The sequence below is a fragment of the Podarcis cretensis genome (assembly GCF_951804945.1).
Source record: "Podarcis cretensis genome assembly, chromosome: 5".
NCBI classification, from domain to species: Eukaryota; Metazoa; Chordata; class Lepidosauria; order Squamata; family Lacertidae; genus Podarcis; species Podarcis cretensis.
The window spans coordinates 78,844,750-78,867,389 of NC_137174.1; the positions used below are offsets into that span (position 1 = coordinate 78,844,750).

At 40.4% G+C, this 22,640-nt stretch overlaps 1 protein-coding gene and 1 long non-coding RNA gene across 26 annotated transcripts in view; one reads left to right on the forward strand and one right to left on the reverse strand.

Annotated features, from left to right (window-relative positions):
• MBNL1 (muscleblind like splicing regulator 1) overlaps window positions 1-22,640 on the forward strand; it is a 172,974-nt gene that overhangs the window by 49,446 nt on the left and 100,888 nt on the right. The gene's annotated exons all lie outside the window — the stretch shown is intronic.
• On the reverse strand, window positions 12,234-16,499 carry LOC307217278. Its single transcript, XR_013839519.1, has 2 exons — window positions 14,335-16,499; window positions 12,234-12,490 (listed from the first exon to the last, which is right to left on the reverse strand). It is a non-coding gene; the product is annotated as an uncharacterized lncRNA (long non-coding RNA).

A 22,640-nucleotide genomic window follows, 5' to 3' on the forward strand; every position in this document is an offset into this window, starting at 1 on the left:
TGAATCTCAAAGACACAACGCTTAAGCCAAATCAATTAGTCACGTAGGTGGACAAATGCCAGATATGGAGCGCAGCCCCCCCCCCTTGCCGGCTTTTAAATAATAATGAAAATGCTGTTTCCTTTAACAGGAGGAATTTAAAATCTGCCAAAGGCTAATCACTGCGATAGGGTTGGATCTATCCCAGAATTAAGCCACTTAAAGTCTGCAAACACTTCTTTGGGGTGGGCAAGGCCCTGAAATTCCACCTAGTTTGGCAAAACAATGCACTAAAGACAGTTCTTCAGTCAAATAATATGCTAGGTTAAAATATGTGTTTGAATCATGTGCTTGGGATTTTCTGCATGTTTCTCATTTTAAAAAGGTAGCAGTGGGGGACCTTGATCTAGGTTTGGGGCAGAGGTAATAGGGATTCATCCCTGGCAATGAATAAGTGCATCTGGCTGTTAACCAGAAGATTGGTGGTTCAAACGCACTCAGGGACAGCTGAGGGCAGGATTCCTGTATTGTAAGGGGGTTGACTCTCAGGGTCTCTTCCAACTCTACAGTTCTATGGGACTGTGCTTCTATCATTTCCAGGGTGGATAAAAACCAATTTTAAAAAATAAAAATAATAAAAAATCAGATTTTTTTTTATTTAAATCGGAATTTTATTTTTTATTTAAATCGGTTTTTTAACATTTAAATTGGATTTTTAAAATAAAATGCTTTTGGAGGAGAAATCTTTCTAAAGATTTCTATTTAAGTTGCAAAATAGTCCAAAGGCTATTCATCAGGAAATAAGGATTTGTTTTAAGTTTTAAGTGCTAAAACTCAGTCTAAGTTTGTTTGTTTGGTTTTTTTAAAAAAAGTTTAACCACATCAGTTAACAAACATGGATACATAATGTTTTAGTTAAATAAATTGTTTTAAATTGTTATTAGGGAAATGATTGTTTTTCTCCTTCCAATAAAGTACAGCAGAAAAGTTGTCCAAATGCAAACTGCAAGCAGTTAACTTATTAAACCTCACAATAATTTCACAATTATCTGTCTATGTATTTCTAATAGTATAACCAAATCAATAATTTTTGATATAACTGTAAAAACTACTCTGAAAAATTATTATTCCAAAAATGAAACCTTTATCTGGTTGTAAATATTAAGATTATACCAGCAAGAATGAGTCTATCTGTAAAAAAAAACAATTTAAATGAAGTCTTACTGACTCATGATTTAAATCAATTTGATTTTAACTCTGATCATTTCACTACTGAGCATTACCCCAGCCCCTCAATCTTCAACTGCCCTATGCCCCCAGAAGCTGTTATTTTCTCCACACAACAGTTTTGGCGGCAGATAGCAGCTCAGCAGTTGTGTGTGTTTTCCCAGTGAGAAAGCAGCATGGGGGAAAGGGTTAAGCCCCCCTCCTCAAGTCACCCACCCACCCACATAAATACATGCTGTAGCCCTGATTCAAACCAGCTACCATTTCATCTTTTTATACAGGGAATGTTGTGGGGTATTCCAAGCATGAAATAAAATGCGTGGATCACATCGCTACAACTTTTGAGTGATACCCAGCCGAAGTCATACTCAGAATAGGCCGAGCGATATGAATAGACAAGTAACTTAAAATAATGACGACTTTTAATTCCTTTGCTTTCCCTCTTGAGTACGATTAATGCAAGTTTTATCCCATCCGTTTGTCTAGTGGAATATAATAAGCAGGACTAAGTAAACCATATCACTTGTTTGTCAAATGCAGTGGTTAAAGGTATGAGATGCTTCTTGAGTTAACAGATATAGTATGAACCAGCTCAGGTAAATTAGAGATTTCTTTACCAGTTTGCTTATGCAAATATTGCTTCCTACCATATAAAGCAAATTTTCATTGAAACTGTTAGGTTAGTCTCAAGAGGTTTTTAGACCCATGTTGAAATAATTTTCTGGAACAGAATAAGAATAGGCTCCGCTTTAGTTACTGTTTCCTTTAAATGGAAAAAGAGAGCACATATTGATACATTGTCCTTTTATTTAAAAGTTTGTTTTCTGCCAAGTGTGACTTAAGCATAAGGATGCAAGCATCCCTTTTAACTCCATATTCTTGCTAAAATTGCTGTCCAATGAACTAAAATAAAGGAGGACATGCTCATAACTTTCAAAAGAGATACTTAAAATGTAACAGTTCCCCTATGAATTAAAAGCATTGTCTTTGTCTGATTGGACTGATTTGAACTCAAGAGAAATTCCATCAATCCATTTGCAAATCAGATGTACTTCTTAAATGGAGCTAGGGCAACAAAGTCCGTAACCTCACTTTGATGAAACTGAAACATACTTTATATTGTAAACCACCCTGTGATCTTTGAATGAAGAGTGGTATAGAAATTTAATAATAATAATAATAATAAAACCATTTTTAATACTGTTTTAATTAATTACTTGCTGTTTCAATTAATTTGTGTGTGCATATATACACACACTATTTCATTTTTAAACAGTTTTCATTTTGTAAACAACCGTGAAGTTTTTCTACCATCCATATTTTAACGTGTATTTAACGTAATACACACATTTTCTCTGTAAGCAGCTTTGCCTAATATGCACATACTTGCAAAATAATTTCCCCTAAAACAATTCATTTTTGTATATTTTAATGAATATATGCATTTAAATGCACACTCTACCCTAAATAGATGTATTTTCGCACACATTCCTTGGCTGGAGTAGCAAGGATTTCAAAGGATGGCCTTGTTCCGGTTCATGTATTATTTCGGAAAGCGTGAGCTAGATAGATTTGCCTTTAAATGTGAACAGAATCAAACTTCTCCCCCATCGCTACTAATAGCTAATATGGCGTTCCCCAGCTGAGTGATAGATAAGAGCATAAGAAAAGCCCTGCTGGATCGTGCCAAAGGCCCATGTCGTTTAGCATCACAGTAGCCAAACAGATGCCTTTGTGAATTGATTAATAAGCTTTGGTGCCTTTCATCAGATCACTAGTGCTGGACTAATAATCATGCAGCTAGAATGAAACCTTATGGTAATTTGCAAGTAGCTTCTCTGTGTGAACTCTTTAAAGATGTTCAGGAGCACAGGATTTCTAGCCTCGGTAAGGTTAAAATAATTGTAAAGAGGTGTAAACGCACACCTTTTGTTATTTTTGGAGGGTGGGTGTTATTAAATCCCCGACAGTCTTTCAGATCAAATTGATTGGGATCTAAGCATGCACACTCTTATACCATTGCTCTATTCTGTTGCCGAAGGGTACACATTTTCATTAGAATTAGATCATGAATTTTGCAGCGACTTTTGCCCTTCTTACCCAGACTAAGAATTGCTACATTCCATTTTCAGAGTTAATATTCCCGGCTGTGATGATGACGCTCCACTCATCACATTTGAGTCTGATCTGGATACCCCCCCCCCCCAAAAAAAATACCCCTTCCCACCCCCTTTGTTTTCTCCAACTTGTTCTGAGCTGGAGTTGGGTGCATCGTTATAGGAGCAGATTTCATTCCTTGAAATCTGGAAGTGCAGAATGTTGTGCAAGTCATCAGGGACTCCACGGGAAATGTAAAAAAATATGATCGTTCAGCAGCAAAATCGTAGCAATAGCGAGTAACCTAGTAACTGCACTTGGAATGTTAAAAAAATACAACAGTTCAGTGACAAAATAGATCCATTAATTGTTCCGAACTGAATGAATTTCAAATGCTGCATTAATTTATTTATTAGAAATAACAAAATTTGTAAATGCTGTGTTAGTATATATATATCCTGCTGCAAGAACGGCAAGTTTCTTTGACATGTAGAAATTATTCCTATTCCAAGATCCCTTCTGTGTCACAGAGAGGTGCAAGAAGGGAGACATAGCGCAGATGCCACTGGATTATAAATGGAATGCTGTTGGATCAAACCAAACGTCTATCTAATTGAGCACCCTGTTTCTCACAGTGGGTAACTGTGAGGGCAAGTGCCCCTGAGGGCAAGGGCCTTCTCCTGCTGTTATTTCCTAGTGACTGGTCCTCAGAAACATGCTATTCAATCTGGAGGTGGTATATAGCCATCATGACTAGCACTCATGTTAAGAGCATCTTCATGTGATCTTCAGGTGCCTCCACCTTCAGAAGTGAAGAAGATGGCTAAGTGAGGCAGGGACTTTTCCGTAGTAGCACCCAGTTTTTGGAACTCTTTCCCTATTCTTTAGTGGAATATTTCTACTGAAAATGGAGCTTCCTGAAAGATTGGAGTCCTGACCTCGTGACTACTGGAAATCTCACTCAAAAATCCCTACAGGTTCTGAGGTTTTCACCAGGCATTGACCACACACATATAAACATATTTGACAGTTATAAAGACTAGTAACATTTTTTTAAAAAAAATGAGAATTGAAATCCATAGGATACTGTATTCTGTGGCTAATGCATTTCGTTTTTCATTTTTCTGTGCTCCCCTAGAATAATACTATTTGTACCACACTGGTTATATAGAATAATCACAGAAGTTGTTTATCTTCCTTGTGACTGGATGTTAAGCACTTACATTTGAAAACATTAGCAGTTTTGTTACAAACAGCATTCCCTGCTGTTATAGATTGAACTTCCGAACAAAATGACACTGCAAAGCTGACATAGTTAGAAACTAGGAGAAAAATGAAAGCAGGAGGGTTTTTAAAGACTGAGGGATGGGTACGACAAAGATATTAAGATGGCTTGTAATGAAGGAACAGCTGAAGGGCACAATGACAAAACAGGGAGACTGGAGCTAAGAGCATACATTAGTCTGGCATATATTTGTGTTCCAACACAAATTTGTAACACCTTAAAGTTTCCCTTTAAATACAAAAACTGATTAGAAAAATACAGCATGTTGTTTTTCAGATATCCCGATTTATTTGCTCTTTCCATAAAAGTTGAATTGGGCATTTAGTTTTATATTCCATACTAGAATTTTTTAGATGTTATTTCCCAAGCCCTTAATGTTATCATCCTCTGAAGCCAAACTGGTCACACTCCTAGTCAGATTAATTCTGTTAAATGCGAAGTGGTCAGAGATCTCGGAGTGATGCAGACTCTGTTGTAGCGCTTCATCTACTTGCCATGTGCAAAAGCTAATCCGTTCCAGACATGTTTTTAAAAGATAAGTCTACGGTTGTATTCAGTCCAGTGAGAGCCACTCATAATGCCATGGCAAGATTGTAATCCTTTGGTGGCTTGTCAGGGCTGACAGCTCTATTAATTTACGACCCACGTTGCAGATAGGTTGTTAAAAAGGAAATGGTTATAAGTAATTAAGCCACTTGTGCTGAGTGGATTTCATAGGGCAGGTACCAAGATAATTTTATCTAGCTTTCTAGGTCATAGAGTTACTCAAATGAGGACTCTGACAATTAGAGAAGATGAAAGTGCGAGTGAAAGAGAAGAAATCAGATTTTCACGTTCCTTAAACCTATATTCCTGCATAAACCAATGTTTCAGGGACTGAAGGCCGGATCGGATGTGGCACCAATATAATCTTATATACTTTTCTGTGCCACAGAGTTACTAAAAGGAGGACTCTAAAAACTGGAGAAAGTGAGAGAAGAAATATCATTTTTATATCCCTTAATCCTATTTTCCTGAATAAATCAGTGTTTCATCATATATGAACCAGGTTGTGTGTGTGTGTGTGTGTGTGTGTGTGTGTGTGTGTGTGTCTGTGTATGGGGGAGTCATCTATTTTTATATTTATTTTTTTAAATGACCACAAAAATGGCTAGCTCAGGTGAGGGGAGCTTAACTTTGTTACCTTCTCCATGTTACTTTCCTCTGCTTCTATCATTGTCAGCCCTTTTCCTTGAGTGGTTTCAGATTTTGGAAGTATTAGACTCCCTTCGATCACCCATCATTTTATATGTGAATGGGGCAGGCATATTTTATGTAGTTATTGGTAAAATTATTTGTCACCTTTCCTCCATAGAGCTCAAGTTGACCTACGTGGTTCTCCTCATGCCCTCATATCTTAAGAGATATGTTGGGCTGAGAGACTAGGACTGGGCCCAAGGTTGTTGTTGTTGTTTAGTCGTTTAGTCGTGTCCGACTCTTCGTGACCCCATGGACACCAGACACGCCAGGCCCTCCTGTCTTCCACTGCGTCCCGCAGTTTGGTCAAACTCATGCTGGTAGCTTTGAGAACACTGTCCAACCGTCTCGTCCTCTCTCATCCCCTTCTCCTTGTGGCCTCAATCTTTCCCAGCACCAGGGTCTTTTCCAGGGAGTCTTCTCTTCTCATGAGGTGGCCAAAGTACTGGAGTCTCAGCTTCACGATCTGTCCTTCCAGTGAGCACTCAGGGCTGATTTCCTTCAGATTGGATAGGTTTGATCTTCTTGCAGTCCATGGGACTCTCAACTGTCTCCTCCAGCACCATAATTCAAAAGTATAAATTCTTTGGCGATCAGCCTTCTTTCGGCCCAAGGTTATCCTGTGAGTGGAGATTTGAACCAGGGTCTCCCACACCCTAAGTCCTGTACTCTAACCTCTACCCCACAGTGCATAAGCAAATATGGGTACAGCTGTCATGGTAGGTTTGGCCCCCTTTTTTTGCAAAAGAAAATCAGAACTACATTCCAATCTTATGCAGGCTTACTTAGAAACAAGTCCCACTGAGTTCAGTGAGACTGATGCCCAAATAAGTGCCCATAGGCAGTCGTAATATTGCACGAATTTATCTATGCATTTGCTGTCTTTTGCAAGTGGTGATAATGATGATAATAATAATAAAACTATGTAATTACACTAGATAGAAGATCTGAGAGAGGAAAAACAGCTGGGGAAGGTGGTTTAATCCAACCCAAACCTGGTGCAAAATATAGAGGAAACAGCAACTAATTGAGGACATGCATTTTTGTTCCACTCCTTTGCGGGGGAAACTGCACATAAGCTTAAAGAGGTCTCTTTAGAGCAAATGTAGACTCTTAAATTTCCTTTAGGGAGGACATTCTCTCCCCACGAGGGAGTTCAGTGCTCTCCACTATCACTTGGTGGCTGGGTTTAAATCAAGGTAGGTTCAAGGCTACCTACACTCTGTAATGTCGTGTTTCCCCCATTAAGTCCTCTTTTATGCTCTCTGATTTACAATCAGAAGAGGTACAACAATAAACGCTTACTTGGGTTCAGGGTCAGACTATGGCTGTCTTTGTGGAGAAAGCAGACTTGCAAATAATATTAGCTCAATAGCCTTTTAACCCATGCAGTTCTGAAATGAGATGGGAGAGGTGTTTTTTCTGTTTCTGTTTCTTTTTCTTTTTTGCTATTTCCGTGGCTTGGTGGCACAGCTTTGAGAAACAGAAATGGCAAGATAAGCTTAAAATAGAAGTTACTGCCAAATCCATCCTGCCAAGCCACCTGGCATGACTGTAGAGAGAAGCACAATGGCAAATGCTCCAGTGGTAGTTAAATTCGAACATTGGGTGTTGGTTTTTTACAAAAAAAATTGCTCTAAAAATATTCACTGACCACATAGACAGACATCTGGCTGTCAGGAGCCATGTCAGTACTGCTGCTCTTTATAACTGATATCTGGAATGGAGAACCTATTATTATTATTATTATTATTACTACTACTACTACTACTACTACAACTAACTAACTAACTAACTAACTAACTGTATTTATAGTCAACCTTTCTCCCAAACTGGGATTCAAGGCAACTTACAGCATTTATAAACATCCTTATAAACTATGATGTAATAAAAACTAGGTAAGAATGATAGTTAAAATACATTACTGTAAAACATTTTTAAAGCCAGCATTAAAGTACAGTTTGCCCTGACAGCAGCCCAGTTTTGACTATTATCTGCACCTTAGTTTTCAGAGCATAAAAAGAGGGAGGCAGTCTAACCTCTCTTGGTAGGGAATTCAGCAATACGGAAGCAGCCACAGAAAAGTTTCTTTCTCTCTCGTGTCACCAGCAGCTGTGCCTCTGTTGTCGATGAGCCCAAGAGAATGTGTTCACCCAAGGATCTTAACACCCAAGTACGTTTGCATAGGGAAATACCATCTTTCAGGTAACCTGGGCCCAAGCCACACATGACTACAAACTGTGGCCTTCTGGTGAGCCAGCATGCCAATGTTCAGAGATGATGGTATGTATAGTCTAGAACATCTGCTGGACTAGAGGTTCCCCATCCCTCCTTCATATAGTTGAATCTGATACTTACCTACATACCTTCCAGTAGCCCCACATATTTCTGAGTAGACATATGTATAGGATTGCGTTGTTAATTCATACCTCTTTCCTTGACATATTCAAAGGTTATTCCAAGTTGATAGTAGGAGTGGTTGTGATTGTGATTTCACCCAGCCATGCTGTAAATCAGTGGGGGAAGTTGGTTAGCGCTTGGTGCAGGTTGAATTTAATAGTTTTCAGGCTCCCTTTCAACTCTACAATTCCTGGCATATCTAGGTTGGTCTGGGAGATATCCTTATTGGAAAGCAGTTGCCAGTTAGTGTGGACAATACTAAGGTAGATGGACCAATGGTCTGACACATTATAAGGCAGTTTTCTACAGTCCCGTGAGCTTCTCTATACATCTGAAGCCTTTATGGTTCTGATATTTATAAAATTTGATTAATGTGTATGTAACTGGAGATATACTGTCTCCTACTGCTAAGAACCGTTCCTTTTACTAATGTTCATGATAACCCAGATCTGTTTGCAGGGAAAGGCATGACTAGCGGAATGGGAACTCTGTCAGGCCTCACATTACTGGAGCATCACTTGAGAAAATATTCTTAGTACAAAAGGGAAACTAAACAGAACGAATCAAATGTAACCTTCGCCAGCCCTCCATGGCGAAGTGTACCCAGGCTAAAAATGAAATTAGCAAAAGTGAAACCCAACCATTTCAAGCAAATTTGCAAAAGTAGAACTGAAAGCTCCACTTGCAAGACCACACAAACTGACAAAAAGCCCAACTGACCCCCTGACAGAAGGGGAAATCCGTTGGATTTTGACATTGTGCAAGTCTTAAGAATTGGCACTGAAGTGCTTGATTGAGAAAATGCATCTTGCTCCTTGTTTTGTGTTTTCTGGAGAGGGCAAAATGAAAATTGTGTCTGATTTGGAGCCTGGCGCATTCTGTGAAGACGTGAACCAACACAAAGTTAGAGCAGGAGACTATTGTGTCTTCTTTGGCCACCAAGGCAACATTCTTGCTCCTTTGCACCTGTCCCTGCTGACTATACATTTCCCCTGTTTTCTGCCCTCAGTCCTGGCATCTTATTATGAAGGGAGGCTACCTGTCCCATCCTGTCTGATTCAAGTAGTTCCAGTCATTTCAACCTGAGCAGCCAGAGTTCCTCCATATCCTATCTGTCCCCATGAATATGGCAGCTCTGTGAACATATACCTTGGTTTCATGGATCTGCTTTTTCCATTCAGTATCTTTGGAAGGAAGGAAGCACAATATAAACTGGGAATTTAGTTTTATATTCCCCACTGCTTGCACAGTTTCTGCGGATATCTCCAAAGTGTCTTGCATTTAGGAATAAATGGGAATAAATCATGCACATCAGAATGAACATCCAGTCCTGCATGTTGGGTATAACTTTCAGTGAGATGCACATTCAAATGCAGATTCAAGCCTTTGCTTTCAATGGAATGCAGACCTGGGTGCTCATCCCCATTCTTAACCCCTCATGCATCCAATAACCAATAATTTTTTCCCCACACCCAAGAAACAGACCAAAAGCAGGTTTGGGAGAATCATCTATCTACTCCAGCAAAACTACAATACCTACAATACCCCAGAGTGGCTGGGGAAGCTCAGCCAGATGGGCGGGGTATAAATAATAAATTATTATTATATTACTTTAGAAATTCCAGATTACCACAGTATACCTAGTCTAGGGCAGTTGTATTCTCTGTTAAGTTGGCCTCTGTTCAGTTTGAGAGAGAGGCTATTTTCCCCCCTGCCCTCTCCACAATTTCCTCTTCTATCTTCATTTTATCTTCTATGTGGAGATTTCCTCTTAGTTACAAGTTTGGAAAACCACCCAAGAGCTGTTGCAGGGTGGTTTTTTTTTTTTTTATATTGCACTTAATGTCCTGTCCTTTTAGTAGCTTTTTAATGCTGAATTGCAGGTTCAGTGAGAAATTAGGCTTGTAAAGATGTTTGCCTGAAAGTGCAGTGATTGATATTTACAAGAAATGCAGTGCTGGGTAGCTGCATAAGCTTTTCAAAATAAGCTACATTTTAACAGGAAAACATAGGTTATGAGGTTTTACTGAATTTAATAGTAACACTTAAGTTAACTTTAAATAACCAAACTTCTTGCTGAATTAAGTTTTTATTTTATTTTTTAAAAAGATCACCAACTCTGACAAACTATACCAAAATCTGCAGCAACAGAACTAAAAAAAATAAGTAAATAAATAAAACATGCAAGTACATCAGAGAGAGAGAGGAATCCAGGAAAGAAGCAATGTGACTGTTAGATGTAAAGGAAAAAAAGAAACACTGCGAATAAAGCGAATGTATTTTACCCCGTAGTAGTGTATCAATATTCTTCACTTTCAAGAGACAGCCTCTCTGCTTCCCATACTGAGCTCACATGAGACTTTGGGAAGAACATTTGACAGCAACCACAAAGTGTGATTTCACTTCTGTTTGAAGGATTTGCAGCAGCATCCACTGCAAAAGGTGTTAGAAGGAATATTCACACTTGGAGCAATTTTTATTTTTATTTTTATGGCAGCATTTCTCAAGGATGGAGAAATGAAAGAGGGAGGGGAGGGGGAAATACAAAGAAAGTCCAAAAGTGGGAGGCGAAGTGAATGTAAAAAAATTACCTTTGTACGCTAGGCTAGTTTGTACACACAGAGAGACATCCTTCTCTATCTTCCATCCAGAGAAGCAAGATGCAATATCAGAGTTCAGGGAAACATTCCAGACAGGCAAAAACATTTTTTTTTTGGGGGGGGGGGAGAACGAGGGTCACTGGGATGCGTGTGGCCTGGAGAGAGACATGAGAGTTGGGTAGAGAAAGATCTGGTAGCTGCATTGGGTTCCTGAGCCTCAGATCCCTAAACCCCAGGTTGAGCTTTTCCAGTGACCTATATCTTGTATAAATCTGTTCGTAAGAGCAACTACTGACAGTTATAGTGGTCTTTCCCCAGCTGCGGAAACATAGAGTAACAGTGTGGCTGCTGCAAGAGATTTCTCTCTTCTCACACACACACCAATTTTCTTCCATGACTAGTCAGTAGAGGCACAGCTTGACTAGACATTCCTGCGACGCTAATTCTGAAAGCTGTTCAGTGCACCCCACTAAAGGTGGAATAGTTTTGTAATGAATACAGCAAGGCCTCCTAACTGCTTATCAAGCTTGTTGCAGGTTGTTGTTGTTGTATAGAATCTGTCATGCCCACATATAATATATCCCACCTGATTCACCTTACTGGAGCGGAAGCATTTGGATCTGAGTTGATTTCCCCCCTCTCACTCATGATCGATCAGATTCCCTCCCCTCTCCATCACCACCACCAAATACTTCTAGCTAAAATTCCCTCACCAAGGAAGCTCCCTCCTTCAGATTGCCAGCTCTTCGCCTCAGAAGGCTCTGTTTTATTTTTATTTGTCCGTGGGGCTGTCATTACTGTTTTGACTGGCAGCACAGGGGTTCTGTTTTTTATTTCATTTTGCTAGCAATTTAAAGGTGCAGCCTTCTGGAGAAGGGTACCAGCGCAAATCTGCTTGCAGTCTCTCAAAAGACAGGATAAGAATGGGGAAGTTCGAGACAAAAGAAGGCAATATGCTTTAACCTGCTTCCCAAGTGCAAATAAATGATGGAAACAATCATGACAGCTGCTTCTCTCTGGGACTGCAGCAGTCGCTGGGGAGCCAACAATACCTAAGGGTTATGAAACAGATGACAGATGTGCCCATTAAGAGACACATGGGCCTAGTTCCTGTCATGTCCTCTAGCTGTTTCCCCTAATATGTATTATCTCAATCTTGTTCAGCTAACTAGACTTTATCTGTGGCCTATCCATCTGACACCAGTTAAGATGCAGGGTGGGAAAGATGCTTGACGTGACCTGGCTGAAAATCATTATGCTCCTGCTTTGCGGTACTTTCGTTGAACGTGTGGTGATGGTAGTTAATAAACATGTTTGTTTATTGTATTTATTGACATTTGTTTCACGCCCAATTAACCAAGTTCTCTGGGCGGTTCACATATTCTTTTGAAAAGCCAATATGATTCAAATGCAATCAAAATTGTTGTTTTTATTTGTACATTAGAACATTTGTAAATGCTCGAAACACTTTATGTGTATTGCCTTATTGCCGTTCTTATAATAGCTCTCTAAGGTGAGAGAAATGTATATAAGTAGACATGTTGAGGATTGCTCTCTTGCCACAGAGAATATTCATGACAGAGATGAGTTTCTGAGAAGTGAGAATTCCCCTGTTTGCTCTTAGCTGCTCCGTTAGACCACACACGTACTTTTTATAATAGAAATTCTTCTTTTCCCCAAAATGTATTCAAAGCAGCTTTGAATTAGTATATATCCATTTACTTAAATCGGTATCAAACACCAATGCAACAACAGATAAAATAGCAAACAGTTAAATGTAACTACCAGCAGCAAAATTAACTGAAGACCAGCATGTCAATGAACCAGAAGCTTGGGGAAATAGTCTCATTTTATTTTTATTTTTACCTAGACTGAGGCAATAGAAATGTTCTTCGTAATTGCATTATTATACTAATGCATTCATTGTATTTATTTTGTAGATTTATATCCCACTTTTCAACCAGAGCCCACAAAGTGCATAAAAACAATTACAAAACAGAAAAGTTAAACCTTGCTTGCACACTCAAATATTGAATAGTTAGTAAAAAGGGCAGAAGTTGACTGTTGAAGTGGTAGAATATCAAAACACCATGAGGTACATTTTGTTGTTGTTGTGGGGGCAGGCCTGCCTCATAAATGCTTTGAGCATCATCTAAGTGGGGCAGACTTTATTTGTACCAGGGTGAAATTTCCCCCTTGAGAAAGAGAGAAACTGATTTCCATAATGAAAAGTTTCCTTTTCTGAGCGAGAACAGGAAGCCTCATAAACCTTACAAGGAAGCCTGGTCCTTGTGATTTCCAGATCTATCCCTTGGTGATAAATGTCAGATAAACATCCTCAGAGTTGTATGCTTATCTGAGTCCAGCAAAAAGCTGTTTCCCCCCACCCCCCAAATCTCCTGTTGTTCTGCACCATATCTGTTATAGCCTGAATTAAAATTTCCTATGTCCAGGGGTATTTTTAAATTTAAATACAGGGGTTTTCTTAACTTTAACTTATATTTCACACATTAATATGAATTACATACATTGCAATTACACACACGCTTTGGCTTTTGCCTAGTTTGCAGAACAGCCTTCATCTTGGATGTACAGTGGTACCTCGGGTTACATACGCTTCCGGTTACATACGCTTCAGGTTACAGACTCTGTTAACCCAGAAATAGTACCTAGGGTTAAGAACTTTGCTTCAGGATGAGAACAGAAATCGTGCTCCAGCGGCGCGGCAGCAGCAGAAGGCCCCATTAGCTAAAGTGGTGCTTCAGGTTAAGAACAGTTTCAGGTTAAGAACGGACCTCCGGAACGAATTAAGTACGTAACCAGAGGTACCACTGTATAGGGTAGAACCGGACGAAATCTGAGAACTCCTAGAGCAGATTTTTTTTCAAAAAAATGTGGTGGGGGAAGGAATGGGAGGGGAAGTTTGGGGCAGTATCTCATGCACTTGTTCAATGAGTGAAAGGATTTATGCTTAGTGCAACAGAATTCCTTTCTGCCCCCCTCCAGCCTCTGGAGGGTTTGGTGAAGCCCCAGGGCAGATTTAGGGGGTGCACATTGGGGAGAGAGGGAGACAGTTCCATTACACAACTCTAAATCCTTGTGCTAATGGAATGAGTTACCTGGCACTACATGGTTGCGCAAATGAGTGCAGGGACTTCACCGGATCTACAGATACACCCAAATGCTCCAGAAATAAATAACTGTTACGGCTTTTGTACTTTATTTTCTCCACCCTTCATCAAGTTTCAGTCAATTGTTCACCAGGGAGAGATGGTGGAAGGTGAGTCTTCCATTTTCTACCCTGCCTGTTTCCTCTCTATAGGAGACGGTTGGCTCCAGCCCCACCACACATTGTTTCACATGAACATTTGATCTGTGCTGCTTGCTGTGACACTCCTGATGACATATAGAGAAGTCTGAACCTGCTTCTTTCCCTCTACTAATAGGCGCTGGACATAATCAATAAAAGTAGTAATCAACGGTATATATCATAGCAGGATAGAAATCAACAGAAATTTACCTTGATAGCTTAACAGAAGTTTTAGATCTGCCTGGTTATGCCCTCTACCAATGAGCTATTCTCTCTGTATGCACATATTTCCACATTAGGCCTTTGTTCACCAGCCTCCAAAATGAACCAACCACTTCTGTAACAATAAGTTTCATATGCTGAGCTCATTAAAGAATTTATTTTTTTAGTGTAGGTGTCACACCAAGCCATCAGAGGCGTAAGATGTTCAGAATCAGCTGTTAACAACATCCTGACATTCTGCTCCCAAGTAGAATAGAGATACTTTTGTACTATTATTTTCAAATAGTTGCTTTTGGCATGGTGGCTGCAGTATAAAGGAAAGATCCAGAAGTTACAGTGAAAAAGAAATAGTTCCTGGAGCTGGTGCACTCCAACTCATAAAGTACCTGGTGCATAATGCTATGCGATTCCTCCTGAAATTATTTTGCATGTGTGGCAGAAAGCCGGTGATGTTGGTTGAATGCAGACGACATTGTCTTTCCTTCTCTCTGAGGCATTCAGAGCAGAATGGAGGTCAATGACACAGTAGCTTGCAAATCGCATTGCAGAGGCAGGCACAGACAGAACTAAATAGATGGCTGCATTTATTTTCATTAGCTTTGTTGCGTTGTACAGGGCCTTAATTGGTTTAGAATTTGTACTGTGTTGCTGAACATGAAAACTGCAATTCTGTGTGTGTGTGTGTGTGTGTGTCTACACACACAGAAACACACAAATCTATATACTTGACATGGTATAGCTTTAGTATCCTGGTAGTTTTGTTTTGAATATCGTTGATAAATCAGGGTAGCAGTTCAATTGTATCTTGTCTGCCCCCCTCCTTCCGTGTGTTAACCTCATGAACCTGCTAATCTTTTTCACATGTTCTGTGAAATGGAAAAGTGTTGCTGCAGACATCTGTTAGAAATTTATTCTGAAAAGCATTCCCCTACATATTTTCCTACATTTGGTGTTATGCATGGCTTCTAAGATACATTGTTTATCTTCTATCCTCAATTTTCTTCTGTCTTTTTTGGTAGAAAAATTGAAGGGTAGTGGTGGCATTTTTATAATATTTTTACAATTTCAGCACTACTCCCCCCCCCATCCAACAATACCTTGGAATTCAGCATGTAAATCTTTTCGTTTTGTGTTTGTGTGGTCAGTAATTCTTCCCTTTGTATTATTTTGATACAATCCGAATCCTTTGTTTGTTTCCCAACACAGAAACAGCTGATTTCTGCAGCTGTTTCCATTAACGAAAAGCCTGCAGCAGTTCCTTTCCTTGCAATAAAAAATGCAATTAAATACACACCACATTAAGTAACATCAGAATGTGGCCTTTGTGGTTCTGGAAAGTCAAGGATCAACTTCCTTTGAGGATCTCAGACCTGTCTGTATCCATGCCTGGCCGGGACTGAACAGCAGTTTTGTTATTCCATGGTGTGGTGTTGCCTCGTTCTAATTTTCAAGTAACAATTATGTAATCTCTGATAAGTAATAAGCTAAAAGATAACGATGATAATGATGATGATACTGAGAGCTATATACATGTAATGTGGGAGACCCGTGATTTCCTGATGTTTTAAGTTTTGTTTAATAGCAACTGGTTTGTGCATGACACTAAATGGGATTGAAGCAATGGTGCTAGGAAAAGAGGAATTTAATCCTCTGCCTTTGCCTTTGCCTAAATCTGAATCATTCAAACGCTTCCCAAGTAATCCCCAACCCCACTGGGGCAAATAGTAGATTTCTTGGAGGTGATGTGAGGGGAGGAGGAAGGTTTAATTCCCACCTCCCTGCCATTTTAGCATTGTTACACTGATCCAATTTGAAGCTGCCCATGTCTTCTATAACTCAAACATACAGTGCAGCCCATTACATATCTACTTAGAAGTAGGTTCAATGAGCCTTTCTTCAAGTTTAGTGGGAATAGGATTGCAACCTATAAATACCAGGAGCTCTATGAATCTCCCGTACCATTTGCTCATTGCTCAGAACACTTTGTTCATTTTCTTATAGAGTGATCCTGTGTCTCCCATCACATAAGCAAGTATTATGCCAGAGCTAGTGTAACATAACACATTGCTACCTCTTCAGCAAATGCAAAATAAAGAACGATAGCAATAGAAGCAAAAGCTTGCATAGCAACACTGACAGAATCCTTTCAAAAGAAATCAATCGCAATGTCGCTCACGGATAAAATCCACATATTCCCCATAAACTGAATGCAACAATCAACATGCAGTGACAGCAGGAATGCTGAGATATAATAATAATAATAATAATAATAATAATAATAATAGTAATAATAATAATTTATTTATACCCTGCCCATCTGGCTGGGTTTCCCCTGCCACTCTACACAATGACACTACATAAACTATGCCGCATCTACTATGCAAAGCACACAAGTGAGCATTGGGGCTGGGGTAGGAATTTGAATTAGCTCACATGTAAAGGCAAACCTACCAAATTTCAACTTTCTGAAACAATACTTCTCAAGTTACCTGGCTGAAGTTATCCAAGTGTAGCCGGATCACATTGGCTTCTATTCATTGGTGTTATTAGCCATAACTTCCTAGAGAGCTGGTTCACATGTAATGCTAAACTTTGCGCTGTTGTAATTTCCTCCTTGAGACTAATCAAAGTTTGCAGTTTCACATGAACTGGCAAAGTATGGTTTATACTTGCCATGCAAACCATGTTTGGAAACTAGGATCGAGCCTGGCTTGAAGTCACATGTGAGCTGACCTTCTGTTTCTGCTTTAATTTCAGTATCTAGCTGTGGAGGAAGGTCCATTAGAGCAAGTGGTTGCATTGCTCCATCAATCCCAGTCTGACCCCAGCCAGTCCCACCTGCCTGCCCTCGTACTTAAAACCAGTTAGGTTGCAGCTCTGCCTGCCTTTGGCTCTACTTACTGCTGGTCTTTCTGTGTACTGCTCAACCACAAGACCCAAAGAGTACCTTGCCACCATTGGTATCTAGATTATGTCTCTTTATTAATCCTTGCCACTTAGTTTGAATGTTACATTTCATTTCGTCAGCTCAGTTGGATGCTTCACAAAGGAAAGCTATTTCCCCCTCAATCTCACAGCGGCAAAATGTCTTACTGCAAAACTGTCAAAAAAAGAGACAGTTTCTTTTTACTGAATATTCACATATTTAGTTTATTGCATGCTGCTTTTCTGCCTGCATGTTGTATCTGCAAAGTTAGGTCTCAATCATTTTTGTAACTGCAAAACTGGAACATTTATTATTATTATTATTATTATTATTATTATTATTAAAATATAAGGGATATATTTTGGAAATAAGTGGGTTGTTTCCTCAGGTTTTCAACTAGCTTCAAAATGAGGGTTTGAATCTTCCCTTTTCCTACCCCTCCTCCTGAACTGGGTATATTTGTACCATAAATAGTTACCTTGAAGGGCCTCATGTTCCTTCTGAATCTTTATACTTAGCCTTGGCTAGGATATTTAAAAAAAAAGAGAGAGAGAGAGAGAGAGAGAGAGAGAGAGAGAGAGAGATAGATTAACTTGAATTTGAGAGGTGTTTTCAGTCTGTTCCTACTGGCTCCGCCAGAATGAGGCCTCCTGTTTGGCTAATGTGACAACATTACGGCATACCCACCAAAAAAAGAGAACCAGGTTAAAATTTGGCTCAGGCGGTTTTCTTCTCAATCGCATAAGATACCCATGGCAGCAGTGTATCAATTTTATTGTCTCCCATTTTCAGACATGCAGTCATTGGGTTTAACTACCAGCTGGCGATATATACTGGGCACAGTCCAGCCAAAATTAACCCACTTATAGTTCAGTTCAAAGTTTGCTCAAAGTCGAGACCATGTGTTATAACTAGCACAAGTAAGATGAAAACAGTTTTCAGTGCTTCATGACTGTGGAGACTAAACAGTGCTTAAGAACAGCCAGTACCCTTGGTTATCATTGTGAGAATCTACCACATTTTTATTTAGATATTTTTGGCACTGTGTTGTTGCTGTAAATGGAAACGAGTCTTCTTTTGCAATTGTTTCTCTCTTTCTGCCAGCAAGTAAATCCTCTGCTTTGGGTTGAACAGACCATAATTTGGCTTGAGCTATTAGTTGGTCCAGTTATTTAGTTCTTAAAGGTAAAGGTACCCCTGCCCGTACGGGCCAGTCGTGTCTGACTCTAGGGTTGTGCGCCCATCTCACTTAAGAGGCCAGGGGCCAGCGCTGTCCAGAGACACTTCCAGGTCACGTGGCCAGCATGACGAAGCTGCTCTGGCGAGCCAGCACCAGCGCAGCACACGGAAACGCCGTTTACCTTCCCGCTATAAAGCGGTACCTATTTATCTACTTGCACTTAAGTGTGCTTTCGAACTGCTAGGTGGGCAGGAGCTGGGACCGAAAGACAGGAGCTCACCCCGCCGCGGGGATTCGAACTGCCGACCATACGATTGGCAAGTCTTAGGCGCTGAGGTTTTATCCACAGCGCCACCCGCGTCCCATTTAGTTCTTACGTCCGTGTAAATGGAATACCCCAAAAAATAATGGGGTGGAGGTATGAGAGGGGACGACACATCACTTATAAGTCCCATTGATTTCAATTGAAGAGATACAAGCATGTGCTCAATTTTCTCTTCAACATTGTAGGACTTAAAGGTGATGGATTTTGGCTAGATTTTTTGCTTCCTATTAATAGTACATACAGAAGAAGCAACAAATTATTTTCTGCTTAGAGTCATGGAGTTGTAAGAGGCCTCCAAGGTGATCTAACCCAACTTCCTGTCAATACAGGAAATCTACTACTATAGCAAGCCCATTACCAGATTTCATAGTAAAATAGAATTCAACACCATGTCTAATTTATACACATCTGCCAGTGCAGAGCCAAGGGGAGCCTTCCTGTCTAACTACCGACCTCATGCCCCGAGATCAGCAGAGCATGGACCCCATGATACAGTGACATGAGCATAGCATTCTTGGTGGAGGCACCCTGATTATGGAGTTCTCTTTCCAGGGGAGTATGGTTGTATCCCACACTGTTACTTTTTAAAGATTTATTTGTTCATGCACGCTTTTGGGATACAGATTTGCCCTAGGTTGTAGCAGTCTTTGGTATTGTGCTTACTATGTTGAGCTGTTGCTTTAGTTTAGTATGGGGTTTTTTTTTGGGGGGGGGGAGTGTTTTAATTGGCTGGTATAGCTGGTTATATATATATATTTATCATATTGTGCATGGCTCTGGGGTTCTCCAGGATGAAAGGCAATGCAATCATCACCACCATCAATGAATCACTTGGAATCTACCATTTCACAGGACTCTGGGGTTCTGCTGGCATAGACTTCCCCCCCTTCCTGTGGTGTTTGCCTGTAGGCTAATGCATCTCTTTAGCAATAATATTTTAGTGTCTTATACAAGAACTGCATTTCATAATGCCCCATTGGTAAGCCTTCAGAGGGATAAATGGAAAGTCTACACACTCTTCCTGTGGCCACGCATGGCCCCCCCAAAATGGTCACAACATCCTTGTGAATTATGCTTGTTCCACTCCCATTTTGAAAAGACTACAAAGAGCACCTTGAGTTTTTAAAATTCTGAACATCAAATTACCAAAGCAACAGCTCTTCCTCTTGCTTTTGCATCTTCTGGGCATCTATGATCAGGTTTGGTCTAGGGTTAATGTGTCTCTTCATCTTCTCAAGAAGTTCTGCTGTCTTTGAAAAAAAAAAAAAAAGAACTTTGCTTAACCAAATTTCAGGCAGATGTCTCTCTCTGTAGGGATGATTCTGTTTAGGTAGCTGCACATGTTACAGCTTTTACACAGCACTCTTTGTTCCCTGGTTAACCACTGAAGAAAATTTTGCAAACATGATCCTTGCAGATAAACAGCTCTTTTAGTTCCCTGTTTATACCCATGGAGCAGCTCCACCCTGACCAAGCGTTCCCAATAAATATAATAGCACAAGGGTTGCCAACGCAGCACCTGTGGGCCTACAAAGATTCAATATCCCCTCGGAAGTTCACAATGTGTGAGAGATAGTTTGCTGTCCCTGCTCTGTACCTGTTTGCACTGGCTCAGCATCTACTACAATGAACACACCACCTTGAACATTTCATTGGATGCTAGGCCTGGACAGCCACCTTCCCTTCTTTTCTGAACAGGTGAGGGTTGGGAAGAGCTTCTCTCTGTGAGTGCATACAGTGGTCACTGATGATGTTGCCTTTTTCTGTTGATGGGGGGGCTGATGCAGGGGGCATGCCTGCACTGTCTTGGGGGGGGTCCTGTCTCTTTCTATGCACTTTGAGGTGCGGCAGCCATTTTGTGTTACGTCCACTCCTCATAGCAACCATTTTGTGAAGGACACCTAATGGCACTTTCTCAGAATTTCAAGTGTCCCAACCGTTTGGCAGACTCTGTAATAACATGTGGCATTAGGCAATTCCCAGTTCTCCTTTTATCTGTTGCAAGGGTCAGCAGTGTTTCATTTACCTCCGTACTCATTTTCTTCTTATTTATGTATCAACCCATTCATAGCTCACCAAGTACCACCTCAACGTCCCTCCCAACTCTGCAGTTCTTTGATTCTATCATAAAGTGAGGTGTGCTGCTCTAGTGCAGTCTATGCACATATTCAGCAACATGCCTTAGGGCAGGAATGGGAAAATCATCTTGAGGCATGTGCAAAAGCTTTTCCATAAATTAATAAATAAAAACGCAAATACTACTACAGTGGACACTCGGGTTGCGAACGTGATCCGTGCGGGATGCGCGTTCACAACCTGCAGCGTTTGCAATCCGCAGCGGTGTGTCTGCGCATGCGTGGGTTGCGATTTAGCGCTTCTGCGCATGCGTGACCGCCGAAACCTGGAAGTAACCTGTTCTGGTACTTTCGGGTTTTGGTGGGTCCGTAACCCAAAAAAAACACAACCTGAAGCGTCTGTAAGTAACCCAAGGTATGACAACTAATAATTAATAGCTTTTTTCAGGCATTCTGCTGAATGCACGAGGGCTGAAAGTGGAGAGGTGTCATGGTGTGCAAGCAAAACCTGCCTCTACCTACTCTTCCCATGGTGAGCAGGAATGTCTGAAAGGCACTTTTGAATGTGTTCAGCTGAACACACTTCAAAACCTTCCTGCAATTTGTAATGAAAAAGCACCCTCATGCAACAGGGTGCAGGAGAGCATATAGGAAGCAGCCTTAAACAGTCAGACCACAGGTTCCTCCATTTCAGCATAGTTTGTCTTGAATCTGGGAGCTTCCACTTGCAAAGCTACTGAGCTGTGATGACCCTCTCCTGTAGGTGGGAGGGTTCAGCTTTCTGTTAGCACTGCTGTGTGTGTGTGTGTGTGTGTGTGTGTGTGTGTATCCCACCTCTGCATTATATGTGAGGGTGATTGACATTAAGAGGGACAAAAATGGCTTCCTCGGTGTCTAATTTGGCACTGGGTGGATGATTGAAGGAGAAGATGCCAGAGGCTGTTTATTGTGTTCCTCAGCACTGGAAATGGGGCTGGGCATATTGGCATGTATTGTTTTAGAGGCCCAACCCTGAGACCACGGAGCATAACATTCTTATCAACTCACTGTGGAGTTAGAGATGAGCATGAATATTCCATTTCACTCTTGTTAGTAAAGAGACGAAACATTGGATGCTATTTTTATACCTTTAGTATTTTTTTAAACAACATCTTTTGGCATGGATGTCCTCATGAAGCAGCATAGTCTACAGTAGCATGCCTGATTTTTTTTATGCAGCTGCTCCAGATTTACAGAGGTGCAGATCACAGTCTTGGGAATTGTTTAAATCTTATCTTTATTTCAATTTTGTATTCCAGCTTACTGGTGCTGTTCTGTTCCATTATTATTATATTATCTCACCAGTTCATGCGATAAGCAGTTTTTGCAGGCCTTTTCAGTGGAGCTGAAAAGTGTGCTTACTCACCAGATAAGAGCCTGATTAGACAGTTATCTGTAGTGCATGGTTGTCTTTGTGAAATATTGATCTACAAAACGGGTAATAAGGCTTGGAAAAGCGCTTTGTGTGGAAAGGCAGTTCTAAGTCAGTTCTCTGCTTGTCAGTCGATTGACAGCATAATGCAATTCACTCATTTCCACTAGTGTTTAAAAGTGTGTGCGAGTGTGTGTGTGTGTGTGTGTGTGGGAGAGAGGGTAAGAAAAGATGGAATATCCATTTAAATTCTGTGCCCTTGGCTGAGAGGTTTATAGATGGCAAGAGATAACAGTGGTCCTAAACTTAGGTAAGGTAAAAAGGTAAAGGACCCCTGGATGGTTAAGTCCAGTCAAAAGCGACTATG